This window comes from Pygocentrus nattereri, chromosome 7 (genome assembly GCF_015220715.1).
Source record: "Pygocentrus nattereri isolate fPygNat1 chromosome 7, fPygNat1.pri, whole genome shotgun sequence".
Taxonomy (NCBI): Eukaryota; Metazoa; Chordata; class Actinopteri; order Characiformes; family Serrasalmidae; genus Pygocentrus; species Pygocentrus nattereri.
The window spans coordinates 16,386,172-16,407,415 of NC_051217.1; the positions used below are offsets into that span (position 1 = coordinate 16,386,172).

A 21,244-nucleotide genomic window follows, 5' to 3' on the forward strand; every position below is an offset into this window, starting at 1 on the left:
TTTGAATGGTACTGTAGACAATGCAGGAAGAAAGTGAACTGGGCCTCTTCTGCACGGGATGCAAGATAACCTCTAGTCTGTCAATGAAAACTAGCTGATGATGGACATGCTGTTTAGATGAGACACCAGTATGGGTCTGAGTGCAATGTTGGAATCAGAAAGAGTGCAGAATACAGCAGAATGTCATTAGATGTTATGAGTTCTAATTTTTGTAGTTCTTCATGCTGAGTGTTGCCTTTTTGCAGCATGTGTTGAAGTTGGCAGCAGTTCCCTCTATCCGGGAATGGGTGAGTAGAGCTTTACTCACTCTACATCATTCTTTAATGGAAGTGTTTATTGGACTGAATTCTGGTTACAGTTTGCCCTCTGTGGGGTGGAAACGATCATAACATGTTAGTCATTGTCTTCTCCCTGGAGGCTTATAGCTAATGAGTGTAGGAAGCAATTTTTTCTCGCTTGAATATAAGTGTAGAAAACTTGCAAAGCTGATCTGGAAAGAGTTGAAATCCAAATTAAACCTAAAAGCGACACCAGAAACTCCTCTCAAACCAGAAAGAGCGAGCCACTTCCTCCAACACGTGGTAAGTGACCTGCGGCTTCATTAATGTCTATTTAGAGAGTTTAGCAGTAAAACTGAATGACTTGCTAACTGATGTTTGGCAGAGGTTCACTTCCCGCAGTGAAGAAGGAACACATGGAGGAAAAAAAGCTGACACTGCCCGAGGATCCTGCAAGCCCACAGCTGCGAGAGCTCTGGCACAGAGATGGGGTGAAGGGATTCCGATTAATGAAGACGTTATGGCACGTTTTGCAACTGCTCCCGGGCTAATCTCCAGGCTAATCTACCCTGATGAACACATCATACCCTTTTTTTTTTCTTCATATGGGTTGCATTGCCTCCAGGCTTGAGCTTGTATGTGTGGCAAAGCCATGCTTTGCAAAATCTCACTTGAAGAATGATGAAGATTGTTGTGAAATCCTGTGCAAAAGGGCATGTGTTAGATCAGGGTTGTCCAACTCAACCAGTATAAGAGACGTTAAAAAACTCATCAAATCTGTGGGCCAGAGAAAAAATGTTTTATCATGTTTAATTAATGCGCTGTAACCCAAACTAACCATCGTTTATTCAAAGTACACAAAAACTTCAATAGGAAAATACAGACACTTGCAGTAGACTTCGAAATATTACACACATGTCAAATATTCAAAATTTAAATGTCCCCAGGAGCTCGATCTTTTAAACGTACCTTAGACACCTGGCATCCTATTTTTACTACTTGTTCATTAAGATTTGGGCTCAATTTCCAAGCTGTTGAGCTAATGTCAAGTGTTTATGTTGGTTGAACTGCAGCATTTTAGTGATATGACTTGCATAGAATTGTGTAGAATTGAGGTGTATACAACATTATGTAGCCTGTTGTTGGGTTAGGAGAGTCAGAGCACAATATGTTGCAGTGCATGCTGGGGACTGTAGTGCAGCGCTTTGTGAAACAAGCTAATATTAATAGAAAATTAAAATACTTTTGCAGGCCGGATAGGATTGTGTGGTAGCCTTGATTTGGCCGGCCGACCTTGTTTGTCACATGGATTTTAGATGGTCCAGAATTATTTCCGCATCCATCCCTGCCAGAAGTTCGAGTCAAGATTCAGCACAGTTTTGATGACTACAGACCTGAGGTGGGTTGGAAACTATTTCCATGGCTGGAAATAAGGCTGGGTACGCACTCAAAAATGAGAGACGTGCACATTCTCTCATTTCTGGAACCATCGTCTGTTGAGCTTTGAGATCTATTGAAGCAGTATGTTGTTGTTTTTTTTCATTCTAAACAGTTCAGCAAATTTCTTTACATTTGCAGTTTTGTGAGCTATTTAAGAGATGATCTAATGATTTTTAAGTTTGCCTTTTAAACTGTATGTGTGTGTGAGGTGCACTTAAGAGTGAAGTTATCAGTTAGTTTAGTATCTGCATAGCAAGATGTAAATTATTAGTTGTTATAATAGGCCTAGAAACGTACAGGAACCCTACAGTTCACATTTTGGAGATATTTTAGGCCTGTTTACACCTTTCATCAGTGTGTGTTTTTGGTTGTTACATCATATTTGGATTTCACTTGGATTTGGATTTCACTTGACCACATGAAAAACCAGCTGCAAACACTCCCAGGAAGCATTATAAGTGGATTAGGATTGGATCACTCAAACTCCTTTTGAGGTGGTAAGAAATAGCCCATGACCACATTTAACAGTAGTTTAAACAGAGTGTGATTTCATCATCTCTATACAGGTTCACTGACTAGCAAGTGAGAGAATAAACAAAGAAACAAATGATGGAGGGTCCTTGAGGCTGACGTTATCCAAGAGCAACCTTGCACTCCAGGCCTATGAAAATGTCCAAGCCAACTTGTAAACAGAAGTAAAACACATACAAAATATGCGCTGACATGTTTTATGTGGGAAAAGGAAAATTGAATTTCACCCTGCTAGGGTCGCATTTTAGTGAAAAGTTTAGATGGAATCCAGCTAAAGTTAATACAGACACGATCCAGACATGAAAGATGTTATTGCAAGGTGTAAACTGGCTCATTGTTTGTGAATGTACTGACACATAAAGCCTTTTTCTCTATCTGCCTTTTTTTCTCATGATATCTAGCCTTGTAGATTATACCTGAAAGGCCCTGACATGTTTATGCCAAGGCCTAAGAGACAGAGACTCAGTAGCTCTTCCAAATACAAAGTAATATACATCACTGTGTCAGTGAATAATAAGCTAAAATCGTTAGCTTTAATCTCTCCAAGTGAAAAAAATAGGAGACACATCAGTCATGGGGTTACGTACATACATTAACTAATGAAATGGTTGAAGTGCTTTGATTGGGCTACGCAAGTGCAATGCATGTTAAATATGTATCTGTATCACATTGTTCTTGTGGATTAGATGCAGCTTCTCTTTTTGGCATTGCAGCTGTTTTGTGTGTTTACTTTTGCTTGCTGAGGCACTCAAAGAGCCCCTGTGGCCATAATTGCTGTTATTTATGTCTGTGCGCTCCTGCTGTGAAGTACCGAGGCAAAGTAGGCTTTCTTTTTATTCCTCTGACTCTTGGGATGATGTGCATTTTAATAACTTGTTTCCTTAAATATGGGAGAACTGTGAATATTTAATTCTGTCATCTGTATTTTCAGATAGAAGGGTTGCTCTGTGGTCTTGCAAGCTACTTCATTGGAGTTATAGTAATGTAAAGGCTGAATTAATGTATTCATGGCTCAACCGGCTACATATTATATACAGTACATGTTATGGGCAAGTCTGCATTATGGAAGTACAATAGTGCCAAGGAAACAGATCTCAGCCAAACCGCGCAGTGTTGAATAGAAGATCTGTCCAAATAAGAAGAAGGGAATTGGGTGGGCAGATCGGCTGCTCACAACTAGAAAATGTCCAAGCATCTAATTGAATTGTAGTTTTGTTTGATCTAACCATCTAGCTGTTTTAAGTGATCGCATAGCTTTTGAATTAGCTTGAGAATTTGCCGCCAGTAATTTTTTCCTGTAATATTATGTTTTAATTTCAGGCCACTGAGAGTACAAGTCAACACTTCTTTGTGTGGGTTCAAACTTAAAGAGGAAGTCCACCGATTTTTCATAATTTCCCAAGAATGACATCACTAAGATTAGTCTTTCTAAGGTGTTTTGTGTTGTTCACAGTGCTGGTGATAGGAACCAGGCGTCTGAAACCTTTAACACCCCCCTCCCCCCATAGAAAGCTATTGCATGAAATGGTTATGAATATGCTGCCTGATGCCCGAGACGTCTTTTATGATGGTTTCTTTTAAATTAATCCATTCAAGGTGGGGAGGTACATGCAGAATGTGGTACAGCAAAATAACTCACCATATAAAACCTTTTTTTATTATTATTATTATTTTTTTTTTTCGATTTAGCAATATTTTTACCAATATAGATAGAGATTGAAATGGGTATAGCTGTATTTGAGTTGTAGATATCACAGCCCCTGCTTCCTTTCACTAACATAGCACTACGTTTCACTATAATGAACCATTTCACATCAAATCACTCTGAATTACTTTGTTTACGTCTCAATGAAAAAAAAGTGAGTTCCCTTCCTTTTCCACAGAATATGGTGGAATTTCCTGATATAGCAGTTAGCCCTGGAACAATATAACGTATGGTTATGTAGAGTTTCTTAGAGTAAATAAAAGCAGAACAGTTTGTAAAATTGACCAACGTAGTATATTTGGATGGGACTAAAGTTATAGAGAAACACTGGTAATGATTATGCTACCCCACCTCCCCACGTTAAACAAAACCTGTTCCAGTAGTACTTTTAGAGCACTTTCTGTCTTCGTTTACAGAGCAGGTCAGTACACAGGGCTAATGGAAACACAGGATTTTACCTTTCTATTCACAAAGGCTAACATGTTAAGACCAAAGCTCAACAAAGATTTGCATTAGCACCAACACTGACCTTATTAAATGCATCAAGTATCAGCCAGGTGTTCAGCATTCGCTTCATTTCTTTTAACATCGATTATTTTGGCATGCACTTTATTGTTGTTCACATTTTATGTTTATTTATCTTGTATTTATTTGTTTGTTCCTTTTTTGTTCTTTAGAGTTAAGACAGCTTATTTACAGCTTCATGTTACCTCACGAAGAAGAATGAGCTAATCCAAATCCACACATGGAGGCATGCATTTTAAATTAAAGAAGAAAAATGTAGCACTGGTGTCAGATCAATACTTAATGTCAGTCGATGCCATGAAATCAGATATTGGAATTAATACAGAAAGAGAGGAACTTTCTTTGGAGGAACAAACTTGTTCTGGAGGTGTAATCACGGGGCAGTCATGGGCTGGAGGTTAGGGAACCAGCCTCGTGACCGGAAGGTCACCGGTTCGATCCCCAGAGCCGACAGCACATGACTGAAGTGTCCTTGAGCAAGACACCTAACCCCCAACTGCTCCCCGGGCGCTGCGGATTGGGCTGCCCACCGCTCCGCAGCGCTCACTGCCCCCTAGTGTGTATGTGGTGTTTCACTTCACGGATGGGTTAAATGCGGAGGTGAAATTTCCCCATTGTGGGACTAATAAGGGTCACTTATTTTAATCTAGATTAATCTTAATCTAATCTTAATCATAGTTGTTTGTCATGTTTATAAATATGTTCTTGTATAATGTATATGTTATAATGTAGCCTATATTTTTACAGAGGTGCTTATTTGATTAACCCAAAGCCTTATTAACCTTTTAATTTTTGTACACTTTTAGAGCAAAAATTTAAATAAATAAATAAAAAATCTGAATTCATCCCTAGTTTCTAGTGAGGAACAAGGCCTTCATCCAGAATCTTATAGCCTTTGCGAAATTGTCGGAGATTCTGTGTTCTGAGATGACCTGTACAGTAGTTGATACAGTATGTGTCCTTCCATTGTATTTACACCCTGGCACGCAAGACGTCAGTGAACCGCGATAAAAGGATCATCTGTGACATGATAGGAATGTTTTCAGATGTTTAACTCAAAGTTCTCAGTCACGTCACTTTAGCAGAAGCGCTACAACAGAACTCAGGTGGCCAAAAGCTTAACGTGTAAGGCATCTGCGCAGTTTCGCAGAAGTGCTAAGCTTTCTGCTGAAGTTAGATAACATCTGATTTATTTACCACCTGCTTTCTTATCAAAAGCTGACCATGCTGTAGGACTGAGCCGCTTTCTCCGAATTTAATGCAGTCCTAATCCACCACAGGCTGGTCGATGAGCTCGGGTCACACAAAGCAAAGCTGACCTTACCTCATTAGCTTCTCCCCTGAGCATAGCTTAGCACTGTAAGTCATATCATTACCCGTTTTCCATTGGAAATATATGATCAATACCAAATAGCCCTGCATTTTAAAGTGGTGATCTATATCCTGCTGCTGTTTCTATATTGTGTAGGGTTCCTTTGCTTTCCTTTGTGCTGTTCCTCATCGTGAAAACCTAAATGGTGTATGTTGTTGTTAAGATTTGTTTACCCCTTAAGTTTTATAATGTTAGATGCCGACTGCGCTAAAATAGCTATACCACAGTAATGGTGTTTTTTAAGTGAACCCTTTGGGGTTTGCATAGGCCATTAAATGCAGTAGCCTGTCATTAGAAACCAGAGCTTGCTGGGACTTATGGGAGGCCAGAGAGTGTAGTGTTAAAAAACTGAAAAAGATGTATGACGTGCTTGTAGGTGCTCTGACTGCATGCTCTAATCTGCTTGTGCTTTTTTATTTATACATTTCATAGTAGTGCTTGGAGTTATTAGTAATTTCAATATAATGATATTTTACAAATACATCAGTGTCATTGAATAAGATGATATTTGTGTTGTTAATGAACCCAGGTATCCTAAGCACTGCTACAAAAGAATGTCTTGATTAGTGGTGTTTTAGTATGAAAACCTAGTCAAAAAATACTGTGGTTTCACAGTATCCCAGTATTAAGCAACCATTTACACCACTTACATATGCCTTCATTTAAACTTACTTATTTTACTTTAAAGGCAATTTAGATGGCAGGCTTGAGCCATCTAAAAGCATTAAAAACGCCATGTCAAAACGCATTAATTCATCATTTGGTCCTTCACTTGTCTTTGATACCCCATCAGTTCAAGGAAATACATTTACGGCATTTGGCTGACGCTCTTATCCAGAGCGACTTACAACTTGATCATTTTACACAGGTAGGCAAAGGTGGTGTTAGGAGTCTTGCCCAAGGACTCTCATTGGTATAGTGTAGGGTGCTGAGCCAGGTGGGGAGTGAACCCCAGTCTACAGCGTAGAAGGCAGAGGTGTTAACCACTACACTAACCAACCACCAAATACGACCCCTGTTTTGGAGACACATCACCATCGGTACAAAACTTGGCCTCCTCTACATGGTTCTGCACCCACTGACATGAAGGGGTTTCTGAATGCAGGACATGAGTGGGATTATTCAGAATGACATTTGCTTTACACCGAAGATGAGAATAAAACAGGCTCTAGAGTGAATTCCGTATGATGCAATAAAGAAAGAGCATCCAGTGAGCTGCAGTTCTGCAAACGGAAATGTCTTCTTGATGAAAGAGGTCAACGAGAATGGCCAGACTGGTACAAGCTGACAGAAAGGCTCTGGTAACTCAGATGACCACTCTGAAGCTCTGACTCTGAGCTGAAAAGCATCAAAGAATGCATAACATGTCAAACCTTGAGGTGGATGGGCTACAACAGTAAAAGACCACGTCAGGTTCCACTTCTGTTCTTCAGTGGCTTTCCCCACGTACATGATATGAATCCAATGAAACAGCTTTGAGATGTGGTAAAACGGGAGATTCACAGCATGAAAGTGCTGCAGGAATTCCATCATGACATCATGTCAACATGTCATGTCAAAAGCTTTCTCTCTCTGTGGTCACTGACTTTTTTTGTGTGGATCTCAATATGGTTTTGGGTCATTGTCCTGCTGGAAGATCAAATTATAATCCAGTTTTAAGGCGTTCCCAGGACTTTGAGGAAAACGGTGCCAATTCACTTTGGTTTTGGTACTCTATCAGTGTGGCTACAAGAAAATAAAATAAATAATAAATAAAAATAAAAAGGTTATTGTGTGATGCCAATAATGGCACAGCTGTATAGGCAGTATATTGCACAGCTCTGTCTCCCAGAGACAGAAGAGCTATATAAATGCTTAGTTTCTACCACATACCTTCACTGCTTTCCCTCCTCTTGAGTAACAGGGAGAGGGAGGATTATCAGATTACTGGTTAATAAGCAAATAAGCGATTTCATTTGTGAGAGGAGGGAAAATGGCTTTATCAGTGTTCGCCAAACATTGAGGATGAATCATGCATGTTTTTTTTTGCTCTGGCTAATATGCGTGATGATAAGTGCTGAGCTACCTATAGATGCACTGCTGACCTCTGTTTCACCGCGCGTTTTACTGTGTGTGCAGCCGCGTTTGTGTGTTCAGTTTTGTCTCTGTCAGATATCTATGGCTGCTTGCTTTTTTCTGTCCTGTGGAGAGCAGTGATGGATATAGAGCTTTTGTCCCTGGAGGGCCTATAGTTTGTGTGTGTGAGGGAGAGATTGTACAGGAGAAAGTGTTTGTGTGTATGTGTGTGTATATCAGCCTGTCGCTGCAGGCCTGTCAGCAGTAATGGGCTGTTGACCCCCCAGCAGGGATGAGGGTCGAGTGGTCATTCATCAGCAGCACATCCACCGTCATCATGACCTCCTGCTGCAGGGCCAGATCACCAGAGATTAACTAGCGAATCCTCTTCTCTTCTCTTCTCTTCTCTTCTCTTCTCTTCTCTTCTCTTCGCTTCTCTTCTCTTCGCTTCTCTTCTCTTCTCTTCGCTTCTCTTCTCTTCTCTTCGCTTCTCTTCGCTTCTCTTCGCTTCTCTTCTCTTTCGCTTCGCTTCTCTTTCACCTCTCTTCTTTCGCTTCGCTTCTCTTTCACCTCTCTTCTTTTGCTTCTCTTTCACTTCTCTCTTCTCTTTCACTTCTCTTCTTTCCTTTTGCTTCACTTCTCTTTTCTTTCACTTTGCTTCTCTTCTCGTCTGTTTTCTTTCCTTTCTCTTCTATTCTCTTCTGTTTCTCCTTTCTCTTCTCTTTCGCTTCTCTTCTGCTTCTCTTTCGCTTCGCTTCTCTTTCGCTTCTCTCTTTCGCTTCTCTTCTCTTTCACTTCTTTTTCGCTTCTCTTCTCTTTCACTTCTCTTTTTCGCTTCTCTTCTCTTACGCTTCTCTTTTGCTTCTCTTTCGCTTCTCTTCTGCTTCTCTTTCGCTTCGCTTCTCTCTTTCGCTTCTCTTCTCTTTCACTTCTTTTTCGCTTCTCTTCTCTTTCACTTCTCTTTTTCGCTTCTCTTCTCTTACGCTTCTCTTTTGCTTCTCTTTCGCTTCTCTTTTGCTTCTCTTTCGCTTCTCTTTTCGCTTCTCTTCTCTTACGCTTCTCTTCTCTTACGCTTCTCTTTTGCTTCTCTTTCGCTTCTCTTCTCTTTCGCTTCTCTTTTTCGCTTCTTTCACTTCTCCTCTCTTCTCTTCTTTCACTTCTCTTCTTTCCTTTCGCTTCACTTCTCTTTCCTTTCGCTTCTCTTCTCTTATCTTCTGTTTTCTTTCCTTTCTCTTCTCTTCTCTTCTCTTCTCTTCTCTTCTCTTCTCTTCTCTTGCTGTGCAAGGTATGAACTCTGCATGCCCTCAGCTTAAGCTACTGCCAGCCTTATCATCTCTGCAGAACAATGGTGACAGAAGGCTGCTTCTGCAGGCGGGGGAGAGAACCGGATCAAAAGAGCTCCATGAGCTCCAAGCCTGCTGAAACGGCGAGAAGGCCGTCATTAGTTTCTGCTCTGCTGCCTGCAGTGCTCCTCACCACTGAAACATCTGAACAGCCTCGAGTCCTGAGAGAGAATTTTCAGTGTTCCTTTCTATTCTGAGCTCAGAACTCGGCCAGGACGAGCTGTAGTTATCATATCTCAGTGAACCTCTTCTTACATGGTGTGGGGATATAATTGACCTGTAATTGCAGGATGTTGGTAAAAATTCAGTTTAACCCAATGAGAAATTGGGCGTTGAGTGTTATTAATTTCAGATGATCTGGGCCCGTATTACAGAAACTGCAGTCTGAAATTAGAGTCTGAAATCTCATCTTTTCTGCTTAGTCACCATGACAACTTCAGCTAGGACTGAATTTAAGACAGAAGCTATTACAGAACAACAGTTCTTAAGTTTGTAATCATATCATTAACTTGAGTATTACAGAAATATCCTAAATTACTAATTTCCTAAATTCTGTCCTAACTTCAAGACAAACTCCAGAGTTGTCTTAACTTCAATTTTACTGTCTGTTTCTACGATGCTGCATTTATCTACATTAAAATTGTGATTTATTATTATTTTTTTAACAATGTTGTAAAACCCCAGAGACTCTCCACCATCCCCTCTTATTCCCTTTGTATGTGAATGTTGATGGTGAAATATTACAGTGATTCTGGTGAAAAATGAGACAGATCTGAACGTGTGTCTGTTTATTAGGAACTGCAGAGTAGTGACTCTAAACAGCACAAAGTGCTATCACAGTTTTCTTAACTCTGTTTATCTCACTTTCGTTTTGTTTGACAGTAACTAATGTTAGCTGTGTGGGTAACTAGTTGGATAACCTGTGGTCAGTTGCTAGGTAACAGACATGACAGTTGATTGTCAACATTGATCAAGCAAGTTAAGATTTCTTTATTTGAGATGTTGTAAGATAAGATTCCTAAATTAAGATGAGATTTGCTTCTGTAACATGAATTTGTGAAAAGTCTTATCTTGACCCGTCAGATCTTGAGACAAAATGATCCGAAATTTCTGTCAAACGGCTCCTGCTGTAGCTTTTGTCATGTTTTTAAGATGAAACAATCAATAAACATCTATAAATCAGTTGCTAAGCATAAAATTCAGTGGCTTCAGCTATTTTAATGTTGCTAGTTAGCAAGTTAATATAGTTTACAGGACTAGTTACTAGCTGCTTAATTGCAGCGATGGATCACCTATTCCTTTAGGAAACAACTGGTCACCTGTTGCTCTGATGCCTCTGTTGTAAATGCATGGTAAAGGGACCCTAAAAGGACCCTAGAAACTAGTCATCCTTTAGAGTTTTATGCATAACAGATAGATTGTTTGATATTTGGAATTTGTTTTTTGAAGTTTTGAAAGCAAAAAAAATGGTCACTTCTCTGGATATCATATCAAAAGTCCCTCTACTGCACATTGTCACTGTACTGCAAAAGGTACATGCACTAAATATTATGAAAACACAGTGTATTTTTTTTTTGTATATTGATCGTTTTTGATCTCAGTTTCTCATTAGGCTGAATTGGATTTGTGCTGGTGTTCTGTAAAGCTCGTCTGACCCGACAACAGTATCTATGAAAGAGTGCGGAGCATGAAGAGGTTATGGAAAATGCAAGCTCTTTTTAGTGTTTCATCTTGAGATTTAAGTGTTTTTCTCTTTTTTCTTGTCTTCCCTCTCTTATGGCCTGTCATGAGTGAGGTGATGCATGTGGGGACATCGCTGACTCGCCAGCCAGTGACTCTCATTAATCTTACATTAACGAGCCTTCACTCAGGTTCTAACGAGCTGTAATTGCCTCTGCACCATAGCTGGAATCAATGCATCTGTTGAAGCAGTGGCCACAGAGTGGACAGCCATTTGTGCGACACATTTGGTCCATCAAAGGCCTGCTGTCTCGTCTGCCTCAGTTCAGGCTCATGTGCTCTCGTCAGCACGCTTCAGGAAATGACTCTTTTTATGCATGTTATGAGCTCATTTTTGCTCTTCATGTGGCAAATTTAGGAGAACAGCTTCAAATGTTTATAGTGAGATCCTTTGCTTTTAAAGGGGTTTCTGTGCTTTTTGCTGCAGGTGGGCCCTGTAGCGCTCTGTGTTTTCTCCACAGGACGGTGTCTTGCGCTCTCTCTCTCTCTCTCTCTCTCTCTCTCTCTCTCTCTCTCTCTCTCTCTCTCTCTCTTCCCATGTATGTCTTGTCTCCCTCTCTCTGTTTATGTATCTATCTCCTCCATCTCCCCCCCCCCTCTGTCTATCTATCTATCTCTTCCCATGTATATCTTGTCTTTCTCTCTCTCTCTGTCTATCTATCTATCTATCTGTCTATCTATCTATCTCTCTTTCTCTCTCTCCCCTTTCCCTCTTTCACCGCCTCTCTATCCCCTTTCCCTCTTTCGCTCTCTCCCTTTCCCTCTCTCTCTCTCTCTCTCTCTCTCTCTCTCTCTCTCTCTCTCTCTCTCTGTGAGTGGATGATTGGATCAATACACATGTCATTGTTCAAGGAGTAGAGACTGTTTAGCACTTCCCTCGCCTCTGGCACGACAGACACACACAGACACACACACACACACTGTTGCTCATACAAAGTCCAGAAATATTGGCAAACTGTGGTTCCAGACAGTTTCCTTACATGCTTTGGCCAAATTATCTCTCTCTGCGCCTGCACTACACACCCTCCCTGCACCCCACACAGCTTCTGAATTCCTCCTGCAGCTGTTGGGTTTTTCCTCACACTCTTGCATATGTCCCCATAAATGCCTCTGCGTCTCTTTTACACAATGTTCAGCTCAACCAGCCGCTACCAAAGCAAGTTTCCCCAAATGGTAGTTTACATCTGTGAATGTGTCTAGTTTTTCCCTGCCTCCCTGCTCACAGTCCCCTGTTTACTGAGAGGCACACACACCACAGCGAAACACAGCCAGACCCAAAATACCAAAATACTCTCCACTTGAGGCCATGGACACTGAGGCTGTTTACAGGCCTTGGCTCATGTACCAAATAGAAGAAGAGAGCTGTGGGTATGGGTGAATATGTTTATGGGTCTTTGCCTGTATGTTCTAGCTCAGCCAATATATCGTTAGCAGATGAAATCACTTTATATTCAGGTTAGTACCACTGGTTACAATTTGATTTCAAAATATTAAGAATAGTCATTATAATAATCATAAGTTTTCTTTGCGTAGCACCTTTATCAAACCCAAGGACCCTTTACTATAGGGGTGCAGTGATTATTCGACTTAGTCGACTAAAATCGACTATAACTAGGAGTGTTTTGACATTTCCTCTTACTGGACAGTTAACAAAACCATGATGGCAGCCTCAAAAACAAAATGTGGGAGCATTTCAAGCTTAACTCAGAAAGAAAGGTTGTCAGTTGGGCTATTTAAAAAAGCCGACATCAGCTGGCACAGGAGCACGTCCTTCATGTTGGGGCATCTGAAGAGGAAACTCCTCAGCTCACTGGATAAAGAACATTCCCCTCGGTAAGATAGTTGTGCCAGAGAGCTAGTTAGCTAATGTTAATGCTAAAAGTAGCTGTTAGTTTAATGAGGTAAAATTGAGAACAGAGAAATATCTTCACAGGTTCTGGACAAAAGTAACATCAGCTGGAGTGGTTAGCAATAGTTACCTGTCTTTGGAGTCATGTCTTTAACAGCATGTCCTCGGCCGTGCACCCACATTAAAGCACAAAAGTGTAATATACATACTCACAGATATGAGCAACATTCTAAGATCTTCCAGTCCTGTTTAAACAGAAAAGTAACTGAACACTAAAGCTCTTAAGCTGTTAGGTTTCCTTCATTCTGGGTGTGTGTGTGTTTGGGTGGGTGTGTGTGTCTGTATAAAGAAGAAGGCTGTAAGGTGTGTGTATGTGTGTGTGTCTGTATGAAGAAGAAGGCCGTAAGGGGTGTGTGTGTGTGTGTGTGTTGGCAGCGCTGTAGCTGGTGCAGTGCTGGGTGGCCATTGGGAGAAGAGGATGGCTGCGTGTGTTTCAGCTGCAAGAGAGAGATAAAACAGACAAACCTCTGACAGAAAGACAGACAGATAGACATGGCAGACAGACTCAGGCTGTCATACATACGGTGGTTGGCTGACAGAGATGATTTCACAGGAGGTGCAGTTGTGGATGTGTTGTGACAACCTGAGGTTTAATAACAAAAAAAATTAGGGGCCAAATCGTTTTCTGTGTACAGGCATATTTGCAGGGTTTGTAGGCTGTTTGTACAGCAAAATGCCAAAATGTGTCTTCCACATATGTATTTAATAGAGGGTTACACAAAAAATGTGGCAGGATCTTGCAAAAAGTGGGTGGAGATTTGTGGCTGGTTACATATTAAACTAGATTGACTAAAGTTTGAGTAAAAGTAGCATCGGCCGAGTTTGTGTTGATTTTCCTCTGCTGTTTAAAATCAGAAATAAATTTGCATTAAAAAATGTGCATGTTGTTTAGGGATTTCCATAAACAATTATAGCAGACCCGGCAGTTTGACAGGGCATGACCCTCCGCTACGAGGTGAAAGAATGTACAGAAGTGTATCAGAATAATGCTGTTTAAACTCTTAGGCCCAGAAGTACAAACATGAGAAGACATGGTGCAAAATGTGCACTTGCAGTAGAGCTCGATGTGGCCAAAACTGTATTTTATGTTATAGTTGAAATGAATTTATTTATTTGTTTATAATTTAATACAATGTAATATTTATTATGTTTGGTTTTTTTTCCCCTGATTTTTTGTTCCACCTTAAATGGAGCAGCAGTTACATTCTGGCACCTGTGCATGCGTCTGTTCATAACTGTTGAACCATTCAAGGTAGAATGAGACATTTTTAAAATTTCTACTGGAAAATTGTAGTCAGCAGATTGAGTCAAGCAGCACTTTAGTAGCGCTCTAGTGTCCATGTTAGGCCAAGCCTAACCCCAAAAGACTGGTCATTCTGCCTCTTAAAGCAGAGTACTTCACATACAGCAGATTGGACCCTGGGGGTGATTAAGGATCTGTTAAGGTTTGCACTGTGATCTGCGCTTATTTGTTGCATACCTATACACCGCCCATTACTAACGTCCACTACTAAAGCCCATTACTAAAGCCCAGTATTAAATAAAAGCATTTTAAGATGCTTTTAAAACATCATCTTGTTCAGAGAGATCAGTGCAGAGGCTGTTTTTGCTGAAAACCGAGCCTGTAGACTAACTCTGAACTAATACAGTAGGCCTGTGTTTGCTATCCATCTGTTTGCAGAAGGATTCAGTGAAGTCATCAACCCCCCCCATACAGACATCCAGGGACAGCTGGCCCTGTCATCCAGTAGCTGTCCATGCAGCGCAACTCCAAGCATAATGGTGCTAGTTAAGAAAAATAGATTTTGTGTGAGTGTTTGTCATCTGCAGGCATGAGTTAAACTGTTATCTTTTGTTTGTCCATTTTTCTGCTTCGAAGCGTCAAGTTCTGTCTTTCGTTTGCAACTGCGGTATGGGCCCATTAATATTGATGTCACTTTGATGGACATCCCTCATTCCATGGCCAGCCGCTGTCCAGAGGATCTATAGTGAACAAAAGAGAGAGAAACACAAGAACACATAGCCACAGCATCTCCACACTGCCTCCTTCACACACTCCAGCGCTCTTTGAAGCGAATCGGTGCTGTGTGAAGGTACAGGTCAGGGAGCACACACGCATGGAGAGTGACACACAATAGCAGATGAGCTCTGGCTCAGGCAGATAGCGGCCAGTCCAGTGAAGGATTCTTACGTGGACCTCCCGCTGCACACCCAGCCAAGCAGATAACACCACGCACAGGCACACACCAGCCACAGGTAATGCTGGACAGTCACTAATGGTTTTGTTCTTGGACACAGGCAGAAGGGTTAGTATCATGATGATGAGATTTTTGTTATGGAATACAATAGCTTACAATCTAAATGGAATGGAATAGAATAGAGCAGAGTAGACTAGAATAGACTAGAATTTAATCGTTTTCTAAAGACTGAAAGAGTGGATTTGAATAGAACAGATTGGAAAAGGATGGGATAGGGTACAGTAGATAAGAATAAAATAATTTGAATAAAATGAAATAAATTTTAATGGAATGGAATAGAATAGACTGGAGTTGAACATGGAATGGAATGGAATACAGTGGATTACGCTGGAATGAAACAGAATATTATGTAATAGACTAGAGTTGAATAGATTTGAATCGAACTGATTGGAAGAGGATGGAATGGGGTGTAGCAGATAAGAATAGGATAAATTTAAATAAAATTAAATAAATCTTCACAGAATGGAATAGAATGGAGCATAACAGATCAGAAAGGAATAACATGGAATACAATGGATTACGCTGGAATGACACTGAATACTATGGAATAGAATAGAATATATTTTAATAGAACAGATTGGAAGAGGATGAGATAAGAATAGAATACACCTGAATAAAATTAAATGCATTTTAATGGAATTGAATAGAATAGACTTGCGACAGTATGGGATAGGATACAGCAAATGGGAATAAAATATAATAGATTGGAATTGAGTGGCATATTTAAATAAAATCTATTTTACTGAAATAGAGCCAAATAGACAGCACATATAGTGCATTCTGTAAGTAACTGAATATAACAAGTTAGTCTAGTTAGAATATAACAGTTAGTCTAGTCTAGAATATAACAAGTTATTAAGTTTAGTCTCAGCTTTAATTTGTGACTATGTATACCCAGTACTGTCTGAACTGTGCAGCCTTTTGTGCATAGTTTAGCATTTTAGGGGGCCTAAAGAAATTGGGCCCAATAAAATCACGTAGTTGATTGTAGTGTCATTGTGGCATTTGCAACTGGACACTGCTATTCTGTCTTAACATAACCTCCAACCCAAACTCATTAGGTCTGATCATGGAAGCCCACAGTAGTGAATCTTTAAAGAATGCCTTCAGTCTAAAAGATTGAAGCCCACATGCCAAATGGATCCTGAACATTGCTACCTCCTCTCTGAATCTCTCACTCTTGTACAGCACCAACCAATTTGGAAGTGTGAAGGCAAGCAGATGCTTCCCGTGAGACATGCTAAGTTGGCCAGTGTGTCTTTGCAGCCTGCTGCTGATGTAATGCTACAGTGCACCTGGACACTCTTTTAGGACAACCCTGACTGTCAGTTTTGAATACATGAACTGGCAGATAGCCACAACTGTCCACCACCACTGCAGAAGTACGGGAGACTAAGACTAAGCAAGTTTTCCCTCTGAGCAGCTGGGTCAGTTGTGCTGTTAAGGACTTTTGGCCACAGATAGCTGTGGCATTTCAAGATTCAAATTTCGGTGATGGATATTGGATGCAACCCTCTGAGCCACTCCTGAGCCCCAAGAACACTCTCTTTATGTTGTCAGAAACTACCATAAAGGAGAATAAAATGCCAGTGTGACGTAAGATGGTTTACCACAAAATGCAAACTGCTGGTAAACCTCAGGAACATGAAGGAGTGCAGAGCCAAAGCAACAAATATTGTCTTACTGTCCAGTTACGTGCAGACTTCACTGTGTGTCTGCTACAATTTTCATTAACCCCTAGAGGTATTGTCACTTTTTTTTGTCTTATGATGTTGAAATGTAGTTATAGTTATTTAACTATGACTATTTTGACAGATTTTATGTTTGATTATCCAATGATTGAATGTTCAGGTAAACAAAGAGAGAAAGAAAGATCAGCTTTTCAGCTCTTAGTAGCACATCATGATTCACAAACATGGTATAATGGTGCACTGGTGATAACAAGCTGAAAAAAATTCAGTAGCAAAAGACAAATTAAGCAAAACTCATTTTCTTCTCCTTATTGGATGTTGAGCTAATTTGCTAGTTTAACACAGAGAACATAAATATCATTGTTTTTGGTTCTTACCAATGTCAGTTGGTCATTTTTTTTTTCTTCAAAATCTCTGCACAATTCAGTCATTAAGATGTAAAGAGTCATTCAAAGTAGTTTGATGCGAAATGCACCATTCAAGAGAAATGTACAGAGTCAGAATTGTTCACAGTGGTGGTGATAGCAACCAGACGTCTAAAGAGTTTATCCCTTTAAAACTACCTCGCAGAAAGGTATTACACAAATTGGTTATGAATAATATGAATAACCTGTCTGATTCCTGTTTTCTGACAGTTTAGAGAGAAGATTTTGGCCTAAAACGATATTTTTATAGTGTTCATGGCAAAGAGATAGATGCATGTTTGCAAAACAGTCCCTAATTTACCTCTATTTTACCACAAATGTTACATATGAAAAGACAGAAGATACGTGTAAGTTCTATAACAGACCACTTCTTTCAGAGCTTTCTGATAGAACAACACTTCAACGATCTGACTGCAGAAATCTTTAAACATCGATGTAATTCCTCTTTAACAGCGCTTCCTTGGCAACACGCTTGGCACTTGTTAAAGGCTTAAGTGTTTTACTGAATTATTGGTTCTTCGTGACTTTGAAGTAACAGATACTTGAATAGTGATTTGAGTATTTTGAATACTGGCAGCTGGACTGGTTAAACACATCCTAAACACATCTCTATGTATTGTTTACACAGTGAATTGCAGTTACTTTTGATTCACGTCAACTTTGTAACTAGAAGAATCTTCATTGCTTTATATGGAAACAAACGAGACAAAGACAAACACAAACATGATATTAATAGAAAATTTTGAAGCTGCACTTCCACCTGACTTTACGTATTAGTCATGTAATAATAAATATAAATTGCAATATGCATTTACCAACAGTAACTACAAGTTTCATGGTTTAAATGAATGTGGAGAAAAAGCATTTCACAGATATTTATGTTGGCTGCTATGTGTCGTATATCATGCTACTAAACAGCAAAACTGTAAACAGCTATGTTAATGCTCTGTTAATGCCACGCTATTTCAACCTGCTTGTCATAGCATGCCGGAAGAAAACACCCTCATTCATGGCCAAAAACCAGCATCTTTTGCTGTCAACAGGTATCTCGAAAAACTATTATCTCCTCTGGAGCTCTCACAATGAGATAATTGTTGTATTAAGTCCCAAACCAGTGATGACTGATGATTAAAGCTCTGAAAATAGCTTTGACTGATGTGAAAAGCCTTTGTGAACTTTGAGGGAAAAAAAGAGGGGATTCTCTTCTTTATTATTTTTCTAGTCGCGTTAGGTTAATCACATCTAATCCGGGCCTGGCAGAGTGCAGATTCCTCTATAGAGCAGGAATAGAGTGAGCCCTGCCAAGCGCTTAATATGGGCAAATCCTCCCAGGGCTGTGAGGGGGCAAGCAGCGAGCGGTAGGCTGCAAGAGCAGATATGTTTGAGTTCCCCTATGAGAGGGTCCCACCCTTGCTGCCCCCTGACAGAAAGAAAGCTTCAAAGAGTGAACAGCTTCAGGGCTCAGCCTGCAGTAAAGGATTCAGAGATAGAATAAGGTGAAATGAGTCAAGTACCTGGCTGACTGTGAATGAGAACTTGGATACCATACCAGTCAGTCACACCCGATTTGTGGGTTTTTTTTTGTTATCTTAAAGGTATATTGATTAGGCTTGTTTCTGAGACAACGAGTGGAGTTCCATGTCTACAGATGGCCATTTCCAAAGCACACAAAAATATAATAATAATAAAAATAATAATAAGTATTATTATATCTGTCTTTTTATTAGAATAAAATCCCACATCCCAAGTAGTTTTCAGCAGCCAACAAGGCCTATGTGGAACCTGCTGGAAAAAAATTCCGGGTGGTTCCTCATGAAGCTGGTTGTGAACATGCTAAATTTTTGTTCCAGTTCCAGAAAAAGCCTTTCTCAGACTTACCTTTCATACTTGGTCTTAGGGGAATCTCTGCTGCCATTCTGATTCTCATAATGGTTAAGAAATTCTCCTGCCAGGAGCCCCTGAATTTCACTCAGAGTTCAGACTTCAGTGATTTATCTTGTTCACCTACCGGACAGGGCAATACCATGATCAAAAAGGTGGCTCACCCAGGGCGAGGGTCCGCCATTGCACTTTGGTGGTGCTGACCCTTGAGAATTCCCCAAATGCGGGAGTCTTGGCTACATAAGTGGGGTGCAGTCGTGGGCAGGAGGTGAGGGACCCAGCCTTGTGACCAGAAGGTTGCCGGTTCAATTCCCTCAGCTGACAGTCCATGACTGAAGTGCCCTTGAGCAAGGCATCTAACTCCCAATTGCTCCCTGGGCATCGTGGATAGGGCTGCACACCGCTCTGGGCAAGTGTGCTCACTGCCCCCTAGTGTGTGTGTGTGTGTTCACTAGTGTGCATGTATGTGGGTGTTTCACTGCACGGTTGGGTTAAACGTGGAGGTCTTATTCCTCAGTGTGCAGACACAGTTGGCTGATGGTTTTGAATTAAATCTTGAGGAGCAATTTGTTATATTCTTATGGTGAAGAGCTTCTGCCATCAGTCACACACATAAACCTTCAGGTAATGATAGCTGTGTGTTCAGTATATTGATGTCCGTGCATATTGATTGTCAAGATTAATCAGAATATTTTTTGAGTTTTCAACTGTCCAGTTTTGGTGAACCTTTGCCCACTGCAGCCTCAGTCTTCTGTTCTTAGCTGACAGAAGTGGAACCCAACATGAGCTTCTGCTGTTGTAGCCCATCCGCCTCAAGGTTCTGTTTTTTGCATACTGAGATAGTTTTTGCTATCATAGCCATTCTGTAAGCTCAGAATAGTCTGACCATTTTTTTTCACCTCTCTCATCAACAAGGCATTTCTGTCTGCAGGAAAATGTTTAGTGAGCAGCAGTAGGGCATTAGGGATTTTGGATGCTTTGAGATGTGGTAGAATGGTAGATTCACAGCATGAAAAATCTGCAGGAATGCCATGATGCAATCATGTCAACACGGACCAGAACTTTCTTCATTTCGATATTTTAACCATTTGACGAGTGCACACAAATGTCAGAATTGGGCCGCAAGGGAGAAAATTAAACGCAGGATATCTCAGCAGGAAGGTCAGTGTGGGATTAGACAGTCTGCTTGCAGGACACTATAAACCACCACAACCTGTTCAGACCACCCAGTCTTCTCCATACTTCTCACATCTGCAGAGGAAAGAGTGTATCCGGGGTGGGTGGAAACTGTGTGGAGGGCTGTGCTATGTAACCTCTGCACCACTACAGACGTGAGAGGTCAAAGGCGGCAAGCTCCCCAGAATAGGGCGACAGGTTGCAGTTCCGTCACGGCCCTATAATTTCTGGAGCGTGCCAGATGTGTACACACACACACACACACACACACACACACACACACACACACACACACACACACACACACACACACACACACACACCTCCAGAAGCACGGGAGCGAGTCTGAACACGAGCACAGATGGAGGGAGTGAGAGAGTGTGGAAATGGAGAAGAATAGTTATGTTCTTATTGACCCCTTCTCTCATTCCAGTTTTATGTGTTCGTGCTGGTTGCCTAATCCCCCTCTGCAGTTTATTTAAGGGCGCGTCAGACGGAGATGACTTCAAGAGTGTAATGTAGTATGTAAACATGTTTAAAGTTTCAAAGTGTCCATATATGTACAGTAAACTGCAAAAACAGCCCGTTTTGAATTTGTTTTTCTGATGTCACAACCATTGTTGGTTTTATGTATGCATGCCTAATCAGCCAACAGTCCCGTTCACTCACTATCAACTGCCTTTTGAATTATACACAGTGTAGGACAATCAAAACATTCAGCAGTTTTAAAGATACAGAAATCAAAACAGCCTTTTTAAAACTAAGATATTAAGAGAGATTTGTTTTTTTTTTTTTTTTTTTTTTTTGTTTTGTTTTTTGGTTAATAACTTTTTTTTAATTAATTTTGATAGTAAACGCACAAAGAACATTCTCTGCATATCAATACCACTGAAGAATGGGGGGGGGGGGGGGTCC

General features: G+C 40.6%; 1 protein-coding gene and 1 pseudogene across 4 annotated transcripts in view; both read left to right on the forward strand.

The window, feature by feature from the left end:
• zgc:158464 (uncharacterized protein LOC791139 homolog) overlaps positions 1-21,244 on the forward strand; it is a 192,117-nt gene that overhangs the window by 104,950 nt on the left and 65,923 nt on the right. The window lies entirely within an intron of this gene.
• On the forward strand, positions 19,273-19,399 carry LOC119263763 (annotated as a pseudogene).